Source organism: Eucalyptus grandis, chromosome 2, assembly GCF_016545825.1.
Source record: "Eucalyptus grandis isolate ANBG69807.140 chromosome 2, ASM1654582v1, whole genome shotgun sequence".
Classification (NCBI taxonomy): Eukaryota; Viridiplantae; Streptophyta; class Magnoliopsida; order Myrtales; family Myrtaceae; genus Eucalyptus; species Eucalyptus grandis.
The window spans coordinates 32258839-32279672 of NC_052613.1; positions in this window are offsets into that span (position 1 = coordinate 32258839).

Below are 20834 nucleotides of genomic sequence, written 5' to 3' on the forward strand. Positions count from 1 at the left end.
TGTTGATAGCCCATCAATCCTGTTCGCCCATACAATCAGGATCTCGGTTTCCATAAGTAGAACCTTCCAATAATATTTAGACAATCATCGAATCTTCAGTCATTGAATCAAACTTGATCAATCAAAGGATTCTGATACGTCTTCTCCAGCCACGAGATCTTCTTCAGATGATAAGGTTAAATCCTGAACAAAACATCCAGTTCGGGATAACCTTTCTTCAACGGATCGTAGACTGTCAATGAGGATAGACTTTAAGTCTTGAGTCTCGGCTGTCCGGAAGTCTTCGACTTTAATTAACGAGTCCGCAGACCTTCGACTAGACGATGGAAACGTTTTGTCAACTTCAAAACTCTTCACGAGGATTTCTCCAACAATCTCCCCTTTTTTGATGGTGACAAAACCTTCTTGCAGATTTGGATAACTTTGACCTGCAAAACATTTTTCAAACACATATGCATATCTTATGGAAGTAAATGGCTAATAGAATAACACTAGAATCTGCAACCACAGAAAATAGGTTAGTCCAAAGATATGATTAAGCCATTCATAAGATATCAATATTGATTAATAGAAGCAGTAAAGTCAAGTCCAAGTCTAGGCAGTTCTTATCCATACACAAAACAAAGTCAAGTCTGTCAAAAACAAACAATTAAACACAATCCAACAAACAGTTAAAAAAATGATTGAAAGTTTTGATCAAATCATGCATCTCTCCCCCTTTTTGTCATCATTTAAAAAGGATGAGATGAAATCAAGATTGCTTGGGAATGCGGACAAGCTGGAAATCTTCCATAGACTGAACAATTCTGAACATCCATTTGGCTCCAATAATAGTTTTACCTTTTGGTTGGGATGTCAATTCCCAGACATCATTTAAAATGCTTTCCAGCCTTTTAAAGTCTTCCTTCAGCTGTACAACCTCCTCACTCTTGGCATTGGCCTGATTCTGAATAGAGAGGGCTTGCATTTTTTCATTCAATGAACAGGAAGAAGCTTGACCTTCATTCTTCAAGCTTTGAACTTCGCATCCCAAGGCATAAATCTGACCTTTCATCTCCAAGAGAATATCCATGATTCTGCGAAAATCTGCTCCATTATCAGTCTGAGTACTTGCTTCGGCTCGATCCGGAGTATAAGCGACGATGGTGGATCAGCATAATCTCAGTTTTGGCGATGAAGCTTCATGACCTTCCTCCGGAAATTGAGATGCATAAACATCTTCGGGTCGCAGGCGAGCGATCGACTCCTTCACTTGTATCCGGATGTGAAGACGTCACTCCTTTCTCCCGATCTCCCCCGTTTCCATGCCTACAAGTGGAGAAGAGATTTCCTCAGGTTCTCCTTCTTCTCTTCTTCCTTCTTCAGGTCTTTCTTTCTCTCGCTTCTTGCTCTGCTTCTCTTTCTTCTTCTTCCTTCTCCTCTACTTCTCTTTCGTTCTTTTCCTTCTCCTCTGCTTCTTTCGTCTTTTGTTCCGATTCTTTCTGAGGAACAGGACGACTTAAGTTCTTCAAAGCCATTGCAGAGATGGTGATGTCATCATCATCATCTTCATCCTCAACGAGGAGAGCTCTTCTTTTCTTTGATGGAGCAACCATGGGCTCCTTCCCTTTTCTCTTAGCAGAAGAGAGTTGATGAGATTTGGCAGGAGTCTTCTCCTTGAATTTCTCCAATTCCTTGCTCAGTTCCTTTAGACGCATTTTGGTCACCATTTTCAGTCCTACCACCATATGATCGCATGATCGAACACAAAAGATTTGCGAAGGCTGAATATTCGGATGTCCGAATAACTTCAGAATAAGGCTTGGGTAAGGGAGTTGACCTCTGTCCTTCATCACCGCTCTATACATGTGAAACATAACAAAGTATGAGGGAGAGAGAACTTCCTTCCACCGAGGATGGCATACATCAACTTTGCCTCGAGCTTGAAACATCGTTTGGAAGTTGATTTCGGCCGAAGGCAATTAATCACGTCTTGTGAAGCAAGATGTTGAATGCATTCATCCTTGAGTAGGTGATCTTCTCATCCGTTCTCCCGTCCTTCACCAGTTCAAGTGTGGCCCGAGCAATGGAAACTTTGATTGGTTGATATCCGCTCTCTCAACTTCTAACACATCTCGCAAAGTATATTCATATCCACAACATAGTCTTGTTCTTTAACATCGAAGGAAAATCTATTCGCATCTAAAAGCTAAGATTTGAATAGAAATATGCAGTCAATTCAGCATAAGCCTCTTGAGTGAGTCGGAGCAGAACTTTTCAAGTTGTAGAATACTGAACTTTTCCCTCAAGTTCACTTTCACAGCTTCCAGAAAATCAAAGTCCACACTCCTAGGGTTTATTACCCCACGCTTCAGCAATTTCGAGTACAGATCTTTTTGATCCTTTGATCTCAACAAATCTCCCATTTTTCCTTGAATTTCATCCGCAATGCCCATTTTCGGTTGAAATAGACTAAATAGATTGTCATCGTCATTCCCATCTACAGGATTTGGCCCCCAGTCACGAGGATCACTTGGGATATTCGCAAGGGTTTCCTCAGCCACCCCTTTACGAGCGATTCCCAAACTTTCCATTTTTCGCAGAAAGATATACTCGTTTCTATATCCTTTGTCTTTAAGAAATTCATCAACATAGTTCAAAGGAGTACGAATTCCTTTTAAAGCACGATATAGCTTGTAAATAAAAGCAGGCTTTTGAACTCTTACGGGGTCTGCATCCTCGATGATTTCTTCCTGATGCTGATCAACAACGCCTTAAGGACTAGATGGTGGAGAATGACGCTGCTGAGAATGGTGTGGGCTCGGTTGCTGGTCTGGAGTAACTTCATCTTCAGTAAGATCGAAGTGCGTAGGCCCCTCACTCATTCTCTGTGGTCCCCTGCTTGCGATTCTTGAGGACTTTTGCGAAGATGACATCTTTCTCGGTGATTGGAAGATTCCTTTGCTTGACTTTCCCAGAAAAGATGACAACTTTTTGAAGATTGAGCGAAGAAGACAAACGGGAATGGAGGATCGATGCTTTCTAGGGTTTTTTTGAGAGAAAAGTGAGTAGAAAAGTGAAGAGAAATCGACAGTGCTCGTTCGGTTAAAAAGAAAAGTAAACGAACCGTCACAAAGGAAATAAAAATATGCCTTTTCAAAATAACCTGTCCTTATCCGTAAAAATAGCTATTTCAAAAAATAACTTCCCTTTTGAAAATGAATCGATGCAATATTTACATCAATTAAATATAGCAACAATTTAAACAAGTCCGATGATCGTACCTTTTCAAGATAAGATTGAGAGAGAAAGACTTACTGGGCCTGAAGGTCGAGACAAGATCGTAGATAAAGTCTTGTAAGCTCGAGTCGAAAGTCTTTAGACTTTGATATCCTCATACCTCAAAATGTTGAGTCTGGATCGTATAGACTTAAATTGATTTTTCTCCAAAGGCTTTGTGAGTATATCAGCCAGCTGATTCTTTGAGTCAACAAATTGAATTGAAACATCTCCATTTTGAACATGATCTCTAATAAAGTGATGTCGAATTTCTATATGCTTCGCTCTTGAGTGGAGAATTGGATTTTTGGTGAGGTTGATTGCGCTGATGTTGTCGCAATTAATCTCCGTGCATGAGTCTTCGATTTCAAAATCTCTTAGCTGTTGTTTTATCCATAGAATTTGCGAACAGCAGATTCCAAGAGCTACATACTCGCAGTTTCGTTGTTGAAAGAGACACAAGATTTTTGTTTCCTTGAAAACCAAGACACCGTTTCGCTTCCAAGCAACCGGCAAGTTCCTCAAGTGCTATTTCTATCAACTCGCAACCGGCTAGATTCGCGTCCGAATATCCGAAGTTTAAAGTCTCCCTTCTTAGGATACCAAAGACCGATGCTTGATGATGAAGCAACGCATTTTATGATGCGTTTGGCAGCACGAGATGGGATCTCTAGGATCCGATTGAAACCTAGCACATATGCAAACACTCAACAAAATATCAGGTCTAGAGGCAGTAAAATAAAGAAGTGATCCAATAATGCTCCTGTACAGCTTTTGATCAACTTTCTTCCCTTCTTCATCTTTGTCTATCTTTAAAGAACTTGACATCGGTATGTCGGTCTTTTTGCAATTCTCCACCCAAACATTTTGACAAGATCATTAACATATTTTTCTTGATAAATAAAAGTTCCTTCCTTCAATTGTTTTATTTGAAGACCAAGAAAGAATGTTAACTCTCCCATCATACTCATTTCAAACTCATCCCGCATAGACTTTGAAAATTTCTTGCACAAACTTTCATTAGAGGATCCAAAAATAATATCATCCACATATATTTGAACAAGTAAGAAACTTTTGTTTTCCTTCTTGATAAATAAAGTCGTATCCACTTTACCTTGACAAAACCATTTTGTATTAGGAACTTACTTAATCGTCGTACCAAGCCCGAGGTGCTTGCTTTAAACCATACAAAGCCTTTTTCGTCTAAAGACCGAGTCGGCTTCTTTGGGTCTTCAAACCCTGGTGGTTGTTCCACATAAACTTCCTCATGGATAAATCCATTTAGGAAGGCACTTTTGACGTCCATTTAGAATAACCTGAAATTCTTATAACAAGCAAAAGCAAGTAATAATCGAATAGCTTCTAACCTTGCCACTGGAGCGTAAGTCTCATCATAGTCTATTCCCTCTTCTTGCGTATATCCCTTGGCCACGAGTCTTGCTTTATTTCGTACGACTTTTCCTTTCTCGTTCATCTTGTTTCTGCTTTCCCAGAATACATGGAGTGCATGAATCAGTCTTTTGATATGGTAATTTTGGTAGACCTCGAACAAGCTGCTTTGATGAGATTTTGGCTAATTGCTTCATGTTGACATGACCAAGCTTTTTGTGCCATAAGCTTGCTCGTCTTGAATTGAGATAAAGCATTGCGATTCATTTGGTTTCACATCCAGAAGATAGATATTTCCATGTCTTCGACCCATGAAAGACCGAGTAGAGTCTTTTACCGATTCCGTAACATGTTCCTTCTTGAAAGAAGATCTTGAAACCAGTATCACACAATTGACTAATGCTGAGAAGATTGTATTGAGCCCTTCCACTAGGGAGACATTACTTATTGTGAGAGTACCAATCTTCACGGTTCCAAATCCCACAATACTTCCTTTGCTGTTTCCTCCAAATGAAACTTTTCCACCATTTACTTGAGCAAGCTTTATAAAACAATTTGAGTCTCCCGTCATGTGTCTTGAGCATCCGCCTGTCAAGATACCACTTTACTCGTTTCTTGACGGAGACCCGCAATTAAAATAAAGTCTCAAGCTTTCTTTGGTACCCAAACTTTCTTGGGTCCTTTGGTGTTAGTAAAATAAACAGTATTAGCCCATACTTTCTTAACAGGTTTCCATACCATAGAACACTCTTTTTCAAAGTGATCCGGACTGTTGCACTTTGAACATCTGAGAGCATTTCTTCCTACAGGTTTAACAAAAACTTTCTTGAAGTGATTTTTGTAAACCTCACTCGAAAGCCTTTTCTTGATTCTTTCTTTTACTTTAGGAAAATCAATCAAGGGAATTGTTTCTTCTGTCATACCTAGACCGGACTTATTGAAGTAAGGTCTTTGAGCTGAAAGAATTTTCTCAAGTTTTTCAGACCCTATAGAAAATTTCTTTGATATATTTGCTAAGTCTGTTTTTAAAAAAACATTTTCTTTTAAAAGATTTTCTTCATTTTCTTTAAGATTGGAAATAGATACGTCTAGACTTTTAACTCTTTCTTCTAAAACATTTTCTTTTTGTTTTAGAGCTGAGTTTTCTTTTTTCGGTTTGAAAATTCTTTTGAGAGAAGTGTTAAGACTAAAGCATAGATCATTAATATATTTAGAAACTTTGACAGGAATTTTAAAATTACTTGCCTCAAATTCACTGTCTGAGTCTGATCCTGAGTCTGATACAGAGTCTGAGTCTGATTGTGCCATCAGACATAGTCTGATTGTGCCATCAGACATAGATTGGCATATTTATTATCACTTTCTTCACACTCAGTATCACTCCAGGTTTTAGCTTTGAGAGCTTTTTGAAATTTTTCAGCTTTTCCTTTCTTCTTCTTTAGAAGAGGACAGTTGGGTCTGATGTGTCCCTTTTTCTTGCATTCAAAGCAGACTACATCTTTATTTGGTTCCTCATCATCAACGAGACTTGGTCTGCTGTCTTTGAAAGCTTTGTTTCTTTGAGTTGAACCTTCTTCCTTTCTGTTTAGTTTCCGAATCTTCTTATCATGAGAGCAAGCTCCTCATCGTCCATATCATCTTCAGAATCAGTATCATCGGAATCATCATTTGATTTTAATGCAATGGATTTCTTACCTTTTGGATCTTCCTCTTCATTGATCCTTTCCACTTCATAGGACTGAAGAGTTCCAATCAGCTCGTCAACGAGATAGTGGCATAATTCTGCGCTCTCTTATCAAAGTCTTTATGTGATTCCAATCCTCGGAGAGTCCACGCAGTAGTTTGTTTACATTCATGGGATCGAAGTTGGTTGACCTTGATTTTCAAGACCATTCACAATATCTGTAAAACGACTAAACATGTCGATATTGATTCTCCCGGTTTCATTCTCAAGGCTTCGTATTGACCGAGAAGAATGTTGATTCTTGTTTCCTTCACTGATCTGTTCCTTCATAGGTGATATGCAATCTGTCCCAAACTTCTTTTGCTGTACCACAAGAAGATATTCTATTATATTCAGTTGGTGATAAAGCACAATATAAGGAGTAAATTGCTTTTGCATCGAGTGTTTGTCTCTTGGTTATTTCTTCCGAGACATTCGCTGATTCTTCGTTTCTTTTCCTCTTTCGAGACTCGATGTAGTGGTAGGAGTAATTCCTTTTCTACAACGTCCCATTCCGAGGATCCTTTGATCGTAGGGAAAGCTTTCATCTTGTTCTTCCAGATGTTGTAATCCTTTCCATCAAAGTAGGGTGGTCCGGGTATTGCTTTGCCCTTCCATCGCCCCGGTGCTAGCATACTAGCCATGGATCTTTTACTATGAAGTAAAACACTTCAAATAAAGTAAGTACACAGGCTCTGATACCAATTGATATTGCTAGTATAAACACCTAGAGGGGGGTGAATAGGCGCACAAACAATTTATCGATATACGGAAGCAATTCTTAACAAATTGAAATACGATCGAGGTAGAGAGAGTAAGAAAGAGAAGATTGAACACAGGATTTATAGTGGTTCGGCTTATTCCAAGCCTACGTCCACTCTTCCGCACCGACAGCCCACCGGCTGGATTTCACTATGATCAAAAGAGTAGTTACAAAGACAGCTTTGCCTTGATTCCACAAAGGTAGATGTACTACCACACCTCCTCAAGGTCTCTCACAAATATAGACTCTCTTTTGTATACAAGTATTTGCTCAAAGGATTTATCTAAACAAATAGGAGCTTTAAACTTTGGAATTCTTCTATCGCGCACACCTCGAACAACTAAGGACGTCTTCCTTATATACTCATTTATGCCATCATACCCGTTGGCACTTACCAAAGGAATTCCTCCAATCTACCCATTGGACGGAATCAATTAGGAAGATCGTTCGAGCTATTAAAGGAACGTGTTGATAGCCCATCAATCCTGTTCGCCCATACAATCGGATCTCGGTTTCCATAAGTAGAACCTTCCAATAATATTTAGACAATCATCGAATCTTCAGTCATTGAATCAAACTTGATCAATCAAAGGATTACGATACGTCTTCTCCAGCCACGAGATCTTCTCCGATGATAAGGTTAAATCCCGAACAAAACATTCAGTTCGGGATAACCTTTCTTCAACGGATTAGAGACTGTCAATGAGGATAGACTTTAAGTCTTGAGTCTCGGCTGTCAGGAAGTCTTCGACTTTAACTAACAGAGTCCGAGACCTTCGGACTAGGCGATGGAAACGTTTTGTCAACTTCAAAACTCTTCACGAGGATTTCTCCAACAACTATCTGCAGAAAACAGAAAGGAAAAGATTGAGATAGCTAGTATAAGCACCTAAGGGGGGGTGAATAGGTGCACAAACAATTTATCGAGATACGGAAGCGATTCTTGGCAAATGATAGAAAGAAAGTTTACTATGATTAACGAAAATGAAGTACGATCAAAGTAAAGAGAGTAAGGAAGAGAAAATTGAACACAGGGTTTATAGTGGTTCGGCTTATTCCAAGCCTACGTCCACTCTTCCGCACTGACAGTCCATCGGCTGGATTTCACTATGATCAAAAGAGAAGTTACAGCACAGCTTTGCCTTGATTCCACGGTGTAGATGTTCTACCACACCTCCTCAAGGTTTCTCACAAAATATAGACTCTCTTTTGTATACAAGTATTCGCTCAAAGTGATTGTCTAAACAAAAAGGAGCTTCAGACTTTGGAATTCTTCTATCGCGCACACCTCGAACAACTAAGACCGTCTTCCTTATGTACTCCTTTATGCCATCATACCTGTTGGCATTTACCAAAGGAATTCCTCCAATCTACCCGTTAGACGGAATCAATTAGGAAGATTGTTCGAGCTATTAAAGGAACGTGTCGATAGCTCATCAATCCTGTTCGCCCATACAATCAGGATCTCGGTTTCCATAAGTAGAACTTTCCAAGAATAATTAGGCAATCATCGAATCTTCAATCATCGAATCAATCTCGATCAATCAAAGGATTCCGTTACGTCTTTTCCAGCCACGAGATCTTCTCCGCTTGATAAGGTTAAATCCTTGACGAAACATCCGGTTCTCGGGATAACCTTTCTTCAACGGATTAGAGACTGTCAATGAGGATAGACTTTGAGTCTTGAGTCTGGCTTTCCGGAGGTCTTCGACTTTAAATAGCAGAGTCCGCAAGCCTTCGAGACTAGACTAATGGAAACGATTTGTCGCCTTCAAAACACTTCAAGAAGATTTTGTCCAACAATCTCCCCCTTTTTGATGGTGACAAAACTTTCCTGCAGATTTGGATCACTTTGACCTACAAAACATTTCTCAAACACATATGCATATCTTATAGAGATAAATGGCTAAATGAATAACACTAGAATCTGCAACCACATAAAATAGGTTAGCAGAAAATAGGTTAGATTAGTATACGATAAAGCCATCCATAAGATATCAGTAGTAGTTAATTAAAAGCAATCAAGTCAAGTCCAAGTCTAGTTCAGTTCTCATCCAGACACAAAGTCAAAGTCAAACAAAACAATCCAACAAACAGTCCACACGATTAAAAGTTTAACGATTGAAAGTTTTGAAAGATTGATCAAATCTTGCATCTCTCCCCCTTTATGTCAGCATTTAAAAAGGTTGAGATGAAGTTAAGATTGCTTAGGAATGCGGACAAGCTGGAAATCTTCCATAGATCGAACGATGCCTTCCAGCCTTTTCAAGTCTTCCTTCGTTGTGTAATCTCCTCACCCTTGGCATTGGCCTGAATCAACGAGAGAGAGCTTGGATCTTATCATTCAAAGAACATGAAGAAACTTGACCCGCATTCTGCAAGTTTTGAATCTCGCATCCCAAGGCATAAATTTGACCTCGCATCTCCAAGAGAATATCTATGATTCGCGAAAATCTGCTGTATTATCGCCCGAGTACTTGCTTCGGCCCGATCGATGGAGTAAATGCAGATGATGTTAGATCAAAGCATAATCTCGCAGGTTTGGCGATGATACTTCATGACCTTCTTCTCGGGAAACCGAGAGGCATAAACATCCTCTAGGTCCGCAGTGAGCGATCGACTCCTTCACTTGCATCAGATATGAAGACTTCCTCCTTTCTCTTGATCTCCCCCGTTTTCATGCCTACGGGTGGAGAAGAGAGTTCCTCGGCTTCTCCTTCTTCTCTTCTTTCTTCTTCAGGTCTTTCCTCCTCTCGCTTCTTTTTCAGCTTCTCTTCTTCTTCTTCCTTCTCCCTCGCATCCTTCTCCTCTCGCTTCCTTCTCCTCTCGCTTCTTTTGTCATTCGTTCCAATTCTTTTCGTGGAACAGATGACTTAAATTCTTTAAAGCCATTGCAGAGATGGTGATGTCTTCCTCATCATCTTCATCCTCAACGAGGAGAGCTCTTCTTCTCTTGGATGGAGCAACCATGGGCTCCTTCCCTTTTCTTTTAGCTGCAGAAGAGGTTTGATGAGTTTTGGCAGGAGTCTTCTCCTTGAATTTTTCCAACTCCTTTCTTAGTTCCTTCAGACGCATTTTGGTCACCATTTTCAGTCCTACCACCATATGATCGCATGGACGAACACAAAAGATTTTCGGAGGCTGAATATTCATATGTCTGAATAACTTCGTAACAAGGCTTGGGTAAGGGAGTTGACCTCTGTCCTTCATCATTGCTCTATACATGTGAAACATAACAGTGTGAGGGAGAGAGAACTTTCTCCCAAAGAGGATGGCATACATCAGCTTTTCTTCTGAACTTGAAACATCAGTTTTGGAAGTTGATTTCGGTCGGAGGCAATTAATCACAATGTTGAATGCACTCATCCTTAAGTAGGTGATCTTCTCATCAGTTCTCCTGTCCTTCACCAGTTCCAGTGTGGCCCGAGCAATGGAAACTTTAATTGGCTGATATCTTCCTCGTTCAACTCCTAACACATCGCCAAAGATATTCATATCCACAACATAATCTTGGTCTTTAACGCTGAAAGAGAATCTATTCGCATCCAAAAAGCTAAGATTTGAATAGAAATATGCAGTTAATCCAGCATAGGCTTCGGTAGTGTCAGAGCAGAACTTTTCAAGTTGAAGATAACTGAACTTTTCCCTCAAGTTCACATTCACAGCATCCAGAAAATCAAAATCCACACTCCTAGGGTTTATTGCCCCACGCTTCAGCAATTTCGAGTACGATTCTTTTTGTTCCTTCGATCTGAACAAATCTCCCATTTTTCCTTGATTTTTAACCGCAATACCCATTTTCGGTTGAAATAGGCTGTACAAATTGTCATCATCATTCCCATCTACAGATTCGGCCCCAAATCACGAGGATCACTTGGGATATTCGCAAGGGTTTCCTCAGCCACCCCTTTACGAGCAATTCCCAAACTTTCCATTTTTCGCAGAAAGATATATTCGTTCTTATATCCTTTGTCTTTAAGAAAATCATCAACATAGTTCAAAGGAGTACGAGTTCCTTTTAAGGCACGATATAGCTTGTAAATATAAGCGGGCTTTTGAACTCTTACAGGGTCTACATCCTCGATGATTTCTTCCTGTTGTTGATGATCAACACCTTGAGGACTAGACGGAGGAGAATAACGTTGCTGAGAATGTTGTGGGCTCGGTTGCTGTTCTGGAGACACTTCTTCTTCAGTAAGATCGAAGTGCATAGGCCCCTCACTCATTCACTGTGGTCCCCTGCTTGCGATTCTCGAAGACTTTCTTGAAGATGACATCTTTCTCAGTTTTTGGAAGATTCCTTGCTTGACTTTCCCAAGAAAGATGACAACTTTTTGAAGATTAAACAAAGAAGACAAACGGGAATGGAGGATCGATGCTTTCTAGGGTTTTTGAGAGTAAAGTGAAGAAGAATCAACAGTGCACGATCGGTTAAAAAGAGAGATAAACGAACCGTCACAAAGGAACGTAAAAAGATGCCTTTTTTTAAAATAACTGTCTTTTTCCGTGAAAATAGTCATTTTAAAAATAACTTCTTTTTGGAAAATGAAATGATGCAATAATTACGTCGATTAAAGATAGCAATAAAACACGGTTACCAATCGTACCTTTTCAAGATAAGATTCGAGAGAGAGATAAAGACTAACTTACAGTCTGACGGTCGTACCAAGACTAACTTACAGTTAAAGTCTTGTATGTCTGAGTCTGAAAGTCTTTAGACTTTAATTTTCTCATACCTCAAAATGTTCAATCTGGAACGGATGGTTTCGAACTGATTTTTCTCCAACGGCTTTGTGAATATATCCGCCAGTTGGTTCTTTGAGTCAACAAATTGAATTGAAACATCTCCATTTTGAACATGGTCTCTAATAAAGTGATGTCGAATCTCTATATGCTTCGCTCTTGAGTGTAGAATTGGATTTTTGGTTAGATTGATAGCGCTGGTGTTGTCGCAATTAATCTTTGTGCATGAGTCTTCAATTCCAAAGTCTCTTAGCTGTTGTTTCATCCACAGAATTTGCGAACAACAACTTCCGAGAGCTACATACTCTGCTTCTGCTGTAGAGAGAACTACTGTGCTTTGCTTTCTTGAAAACCAAGACATTGTCCTGCCTCCAAATAGTTGACAAGTACCCGAGGTGCTCTTTCTATCGACTCGCATCCAAAGAAGGTCTGCGTCTCGAATATCCAAGAAGAGTAAAGTCTCCCTTTTTGGATACCGTAGACCAAAGCTTGAAGTTGATGAGATATATTTGATAATACGCTTTGCTGCATTTAAATGAGATTCTTTTGGTCCGATTGAAATCTGGCACATGCAAACACTAAACAAAATGTCAGGTCTAAAAGCGTAAGATAGAGAAGAGATCCGATGATACTCCTGTACAGCTTTTGATCTACTTTCTTCCCTTCTTCATCTTTGTCTATCTTCAAGGAACTTGACATTGGTATGTCAGCCTTTTTGCAATTGTTCAGACCAAACTTTTTGACAAGATCATTTGCATACTTTTCTTGATGAATAAAAGTTCCTTCCTCCAATTGTTTTATTTGAAGTCAAAGAAAGAAGGTTAACTCACCCATCATGCTCATTTCAAATTCTTCCTGCATAGTCTTAGAAAATTTATTGCACAGACTTTCATTAGAGGATCCAAAGATAATATCATCAACATATATTTGAACAAGCAGAAAACTTTTGCTTTCTCTTTTAATAAAAAGAGTAGTGTCCACTTTACCTTTAACAAATCCATTTTGAATTAAAAACTTACTTAATCTGTCATACCAAGCTCGAGGTGCTTGCTTTAAGCCATATAAGGCCTTTTTGAGTGTGAATACTGAGTCTGGTTTCCTTGGGTCTTCAAACCCTGGTGGTTGTTCCACATAGACTTCCTCATGGATGAATCCATTTAGGAAAGCACTTTTGACGTCCATTTGAAATAACCTGAAATTTTTATGACAAGCAAATGCAAGTAATAAACGAATTGCTTCTAACCTTGCTACCGGTGCATAAGTCTCGTCATAGTCGATCCCTTCTTCTTGTGTGTATCCTTTGGCCATGAGTCTTGCTTTGTTTCTTACGACTTTACCTTTCTCATCCATCTTGTTTCTGAAAACCCATTTAGCTCCAATAACTGATTTACCTTTCGGTTTTGGAGTTAATTCCCAGACATCATTAATTTTGAATTGTCTGAGTTCTTCTTGCATAGCTTCAATCTAGCTTTCATTAGATAAAGCTTCTTCTATGCTCTTGGGTTGTTTGGAAATAAGAGCCACGGCACTAGACTCTTCTCGCCTTTTGGATCTTGTGCGTATTCCTTCTTTGATATCGCCAATAATAAGATCTTTTGGATGACTGGACTTATGTTTCCAAATTCTGATTAATTGGTGATCACTTCCTTCACTTGAATCTTCAACAGTTTGTTGCTGATCCTTCAAAGTCTGAGCTGCTTCTTGAGATTTTGACTTTGTTGAGTCTGGAGCAGATTCAGTCTCTTCAAGATGAGTCTGAATGGATTCATTTTGAATGGAATCTTGAATTTGACATTCATTGATTCTTCCACAGTTTGAGTCTTCTTGTTGTAGACTCTATACGCTTTACTTGTGGTTGAATATCCAAGGAAGATGCCTTCATCTGACTTTTCTTCAAACTTACCAACTCGATCATTTGCATTTTTCAATATGAAACATTTGCATCCGAAAACATGAAAATATGAAACAATTGGCTTCTTTTCTTTAAATAGTTCATAAGGGGTTTTTTCTAGAATAGGTCTTAGAAAGACTCTATTGATAATATAACATGATGTTGAAACTGCTTCAGCCCAAAATCGTAAAGAGATATTGCTTTCAATTATAAGAGTTATAGCCATTTCTTGAAGAGATCTATTCTTCCTTTCCACGACTCCGTTTTGCTCTGGAGTATATGGAGAGGAGAACAAATGTTGAAAACCAGATTCATCACAAAATTTTGCAAAGTCTTGATTTTCAAATTCACCTCCATGGTCTGTTTTTATACTTGAAATGACATAACCTTTTTCATTCTGAACCTTCTTAGCAAATTTTTCAAAGAGAAAGTTTCAGACTTACTTGCCAAGAAATATACCCAAGTAAATCGTGAGTAGTCATCCACAATTACTAGGCAATATTTCTTACGTCCAATGCTCTGCGTTCTTGTTGGTCCGAAGAGATCCATATGTAAGAGCTGCAATACACGGTTAATGGAAACTTGATTTATTGGTTTAAAAGAATTTATTACCTGTTTTCCCAATATACATGGTGTACATAAATCGGAATTTTGATATGATAAATTGGGTAAACCACGAACAAGCTTCTTTTACCGAGATTTTGGCTATCGCTTCATGTTGATATGCCCAAGCTTTTGTGCCATAAGTTCGCTTCATCTTGGATTGAGATTAGACATTGCGATTCATCCGGTTTCACGTCCAAGAGGTAGATATTCCCATGTCTTCGACCCATGAATGACTGAGTAGAGTCTTTACTGGTTCCTGAACAAATACCCTCTTGAAAGTTGATTCTAAAACCGGCATCACAAAGCTGACTGACACTGAGCAGATTGTAATTGAGCCCTTCAACTAAAGAAACATTGCTTATTGTGAGGTTCCCAATCTTTACAGTTCCAACTCCCACTATTTTTCCTTTGCTGTTTCCTCCAAATGAGACTTTTCCACCATTCATTTGAGCGAGCTTTATGAAGTAATTTGAATCCCCTGTCATGTGTCTAGAGCATCCACTATCCGATACCATTTCACTTTTTTTCTTGATAGTGACTCGCATTCAAAAAGAAACTCAAGCTTTCTTTGGTACCCATATTTTCTTGGGTCCTTTTGAGTTAGTCCGATATACGGTTTTTGCCTGTACTTTATTGATGTGTCTCCAAACCATAAGACATTCTTTCTCAAAATGATCTGTACTATTGCATTTTGAACATCTAAGAGCATTGCGACCTACTGGTTTTACAAAGTTCCTTTCAAAATGATTTTTGTAAGCATTTCTTGTGGGTCTTTGTTTGATTCTTTCTTTTACTTTAGGAAAATCGATTAAAGGAATGGTTTCACAGTCATTCCCAATTTAGATTTATTGAAATAAGGTCTTTTTGAGCGAAAGTATTTTCTCCGCTTTTTCAGAACCTAAAGAAAATCTTTTGGAAATATTTGAAATATCATTTTTTAAGAATGCATTTTCTTTTAAAAGATTATTTTCACTTTCTTTGAGAGAAGAAACATTCTAGTCTAAGCATTTCACTTTTTCCTCCAAAACATTCTCTTGTTGTTTTAAAGCAGAATTTTCCTTTTTTAGTTCGGAAATTCTTTTAAGAGAATTCTTAAGACTAAAACATAATTCATCAATGTATTTTGAAACTTTAATAGGATTTTGAGTTACTTACCTCGAAATTACTTTCTAAATCAATCGTCTCGGAGTTTGATTGAATTCGATTGTGCCATTAGACATATGTTGGCATAATCATCATCACTATCTTCGCACTCGTATCACCCAGGTTTCAGCTTTGAGAGTTTTTCGATATCTTTCAGTTTTTCCTTTCTTCTTCCTTAGAAGAGGACAGTTGGGTCCGATGTGTCCCTTTTTCTTACATTCAAAGCGAGACTACATCTTTGTTTGATTCTTCATCTTCAGCAAACTTGGTCTGTTGCTTTTGAAAACTTTGTTTCTTTGCATTGAATCTTCTTCCTTTCTGTTCAGCTTTCTGAATCTTCTTATCATAAGAGCAAGTTCTTCATCATCCATGTCGTCTCGTAATCTGTTACATCAGAATCATCATTAGATTTTAATGCAATAGATTTCTTACCTTTATGGTCTTCATCTCCATTGATTCGTTCCACTTCATAAGATTGAAGAGTCCCAACCAACTCATTGACAGAAAGTGGCATGATTCTTTGGATCTCCCTAATTGAGGTCTTTATGTGATTCCAATCCTTGGAGAGTCCACGCAATAACTTGTTTACTTTCATGGGATCAGAAATTGGTTGGCCTTGATTTTCAAGACCATTCACGATATCTCAGTAAAACGACTAAACATGTCGCTTATAGATTCTCCTGGTTTCATTCTGAAGGCTTCGTATTGACCGAGAAGAATGTTGATTCTTGTCTCTTTCACTCGATCGGTTCCTTCATAAGTAATGTGTAATCTATCCCAGACTTCTTTGGTTGTATCACAAGAAGATATTCTGTTATATTCAGTAGGTGATAAAGCACAATATAGAGAATAAACTTTGGACAGCTTACACTTTTAGAAAACACATCTTTGTTTTTGAAACTGGGTACAGTGAAATATTATTTCAACATCAATCTTGGAAGAAACAGATTCCTCAACATGGATAGTCAGTGAGTAACCAGATTTCTCAAGCCTACTTGTACATTTTTATTAAGAAGCAGTAGGGTCAAACTTTGACTTGTCTTTGTGACTATCTGCAGAAAACAGAAAGGAAAAGATTGAGATAGCTAGTATAAGCACCTAGAGGGGGGTGAATAGGTGCACAAACAATTTATCGAGATACGGAAGCGATTCTTGGCAAATGATAGAAAGAAAGTTTACTATGATTAATGAAAATGAAGTACGATCAAAGTAAAGAGAGTAAGGAAGAGAAAATTGAACACGGGGTTTATAGTGGTTCGGCTTATTCCAAGCCTACGTCCACTCTTCCGCACTAAACTAACACCCACCGGCTGGATTTCACTATGATCAAAAGAGAAGTTACAGCACAGCTTTGCCTTGATTCCACAGTGTAGATGTTCTACCACACCTCCTCAAGGTTTCTCACAAAATATAGACTCTCTTTTGTATACAAGTATTCGCTCAAAGTGATTGTCTAAACCTAAAGGAGCTTCAGACTTTGGAATTCTTCTATCGCGCACACCTCGGACAACTAAGACCGTCTTCCTTATATACTCCTTTATGCCATCATACCGTTGGCATTTACCAAAGGAATTCCTCCAATCTACCCGTTGACGGAATCAATTAGAAAGATTGTTCGAGCTATTAAAGGAATGTGTTGATAGCCCATCAATCATGTTCGCCCATACAATCAGGATCTCGGTTTCCATAAGTAGAACTTTCCAAGAATATTTAGGCAATCATCGAATCTTCAATCATCGAATCAATCTCGATCAATCAAAGGATTCTGTTACGTCTTTTTCCAGCCACGAGATCTTCTCCGCTTGATAAGGTTAAATCCTTGACGAAACATCCGGTTCTGGATAACCTTTCTTCAACGGATTAGAGACTGTCAATGAGGATAGACTTTGAGTCTTGAGTCTGGCTGTCCGGAGGTCTTCAGACTTTAAATAGCAAAGTCTGCAAGCCTTCAGACTAGACTGATGGAAACGATTTGTCAGCTTCAAAACACTTCAAGAATATTTCTCCAACAAAGATGCTTTCGACACGATCTTGATGGATTACCCTTGTACTTCACGAACCCAAGTGCATGGAAAATGCCACGTTCATAATGTGATCCAGGAGTAAATAACATTTTACTGTGCAATCTTGTATTGATTATGTCATGGAAATGAATATGGTGCTTTAAGTTTGTGAACTATTTGATGTATTTTATGGACTCATTTGAAACAATTGAGTAGTCGATTACTAAGAACTCGTGATTGTGGACTCAAATTATATTTTTCACAGCTAGTAGAGAATATTACTTCCTAATCAAAAAAAAAAAAAAAGCAATTGAATAGTCCATATTGGCGCATATGGAAAGAGCTATGATGATGAAGCGCCAAATAAGTTATGAGTACAACTAAAACTACAACAAGACGAAAATAGCAGAATTCAAACATTATCGATAATAGCAATTAGCAAGTGAACCTTTCTTCTTCATACCAGCCCTTCAATGAACAAATGAAATTGCAATAGGCTAAGTAGTTGAGTGATGGTTAGACCATATGCTTTTGTAGTATAAGCATCTAAAGTAGGTGATTGACAAAGCAATTAGATCACCTTCAATCACCTAGCTCATTTTCCAGACATGTCACCACTATTTTTACAGAGATACTAGACTACCCGTGAGCATATTGAATTTTGGACATCTCTCTTCATGATATGTCGCTCAACATTCAAAAAGCAACAGATCGAGATCAATTCACCTTTTAGTTGGGTCTACCCTTCTTGTCCAAGATGGTCAAACTTAGAAACAAAAAGAAGAAAAAGAATGACTAACAACACTTTATATTTAGCGTCATATTTTCCACAAGAATACAATGACCAAATCTATGATATTGCATTATTTGATTTCTTATCATCAAGTCATGAAGGCAGGCAAAGTAATACCTATGTATCTCTATATCATGAACTCAAGTAAAACAATTGAACAAAAGACAACTAACATAAGTTATGATAATGGAGTAGGCTATTACCTGCCAATCCATGCTATGATAATACTTCAGACTCTCAAGAGCTTTGAACCTAACCTTGCAATAAGTCTTTGCTAAAAGAAAACGGACGAAACTAATCATCGTGGCATGGACATCTAAGGTTTCAAAAGCGGAGTCAACATAGACACCATGTAAAATGAGAGAAAAACGTACAAAGCTATGATAGCCATCACTATGCTCATCCAAGAATCCAGAAGGTAAATGTTTTAACAAAGCCAAAACAGTCGAATTCTACTCTTGTCAAACAAACAGTCACTATTATCTATATTTAACTAGCAAATGAACCAACACTACATCTTGTGTATCTCAAAACAATGTCAAAGATGTCTGTACATTCCTATAACGAGCTGTGCACATAAGCAAGATCATGCTCAAGCACGGAAAATTGCTCAAGATAAATCGATGCCAATGTCAATCAGAGACTGAACTACCGTTCGGATTTTTCCTTCAAACTTGTCCCTTGCTGTTGCAGTATGGGAAGCAGTGCACTCATCAGTTTATCTCCCCCAGTCTGCCAAAGCCCGGCCTGTGGCCAAACATGCTGGTGTGTTCGATTGAGACTTGAGCACGGCTTTAATGTCCTATTAGTACCGCAATGCTGACCTCGCTTGCACGTGACCCTATAAGTGAGCGAGTGAAGCTAAGACGAAGTGCTAGGAGATGAAAACATCTAGTGTGAATGGCTACATGTAGGCTCTGGTGCACTTCTTGAAGGACGTGCTTAATTGGATTCTTGGATTTCTTCCCCTTTTGGTCAGTGTAAGGCCATTATTGTCATCATCCAAATGGGCCAACTCCAAAGAAACTCTTGATGCTAAATGAGGCTGCCTAAAAGCCAACACTCATACAAAATCTCTATACAATTCAATGGAAGATTGAGTACCCCCACATTCAATTGATTATTTGCTCAACCATTATGCTACATTTGTACCATTATCAAGGAAATGAGCGGACATCCCAAACTAGAAAAGGAATGAGATATTCAATGAAGCACTTGCCCACTTGTGAACTTGTTGGGCGCAAATTGCGCGACCCCAAGATCTCTATAACTAGAACAAGGACATGCATAATTGAGTAGAAAGATTCGCGCACTTGTTTTGGGATCCATTGTTTTTGAAGCAGAAGCTTAAACACAATGTTCCACGCGCAAGTCCTTCTCCTCTATTGCCCTCTGTATCACTGGCTCAATGAGGTGGCCCCTCACGTGTAGCGTTAGGTAAACGCCCCTTAGGTGAGGATATGTGAGAATTAGGGTTAGAAGAGAGACTTAAGCACTATTTATAGAGTTTCTAGCTAGGCCCCCTCATTATGGGCCAGGCTCAACTCGGCCCACACTAGTCAGCCTCATATTAGACTAATTAATAAACCTTATATCTCATCTTAGACCAACCCTGTTTTACGGTAGCCGTAAAAACAGTAAATTACAATATCAATTAATGTAGTCCACATTAGGAAAACTCTTACATTCTCCCACTTGGACTATATTAATTGGAATCGTACCTTATGTGCACACATTGGTCCAGAGATAATTCTTAATAGTCAATCATATCCCATAAAGTCTTAAACACCGAATCATGGCAGTAACTGCATGTATACACACAGAGCCTTCCATGGTCACAAGTGCTCTCAACTTTATTGATATGGATTCAATATGGTAGTGTGGCAAATAGATAACATCTCTCATAGAGAGATCTCATTTATCAGTCACCATTCTCTTACCTTAGGCGACCAAAAAAAAAAAAACTTGTGCCACTAGAGAATGCTTTATGGTTTCAATGAACCCACATATGTCTTGTCCTTGCGGTTAACCTTTATTTATTTATCACAAGACATGCACAAGGCTAATAACGGATGCTCGGATGCCCCTAGCCTTCACTCAAGGTTTAAGCAATACCTTGAGACTTTCAACAATATATATATATATATATATATATATATATTATATTCAACATAATAACAATCCATTCAAAAATATTTTATTGAATGCAAAAGTTGACATATATAATATCAAAGTGTTACTAAATTATAACAAAACAGATGTAAACTTTATTCAAAGAAAAATAAAACACAGCTCCCACTAAATAACAACATCCCAAGATGCTCTTAAGCCCATACTAATGACATGTTGATCAAATACACACGGGCGTAGGCCTTTAGTTAGTGGATCTGCAACCATATCATCTGTAGGAATATAATCTCTTTGACGTCACCATTCTGCACCGATTCATTTATTGTAAAAAACTTAACCTCCATGTGTTTAGACCCCTTGAGACTTTTGTTGTTATTAATAAACAACACTGC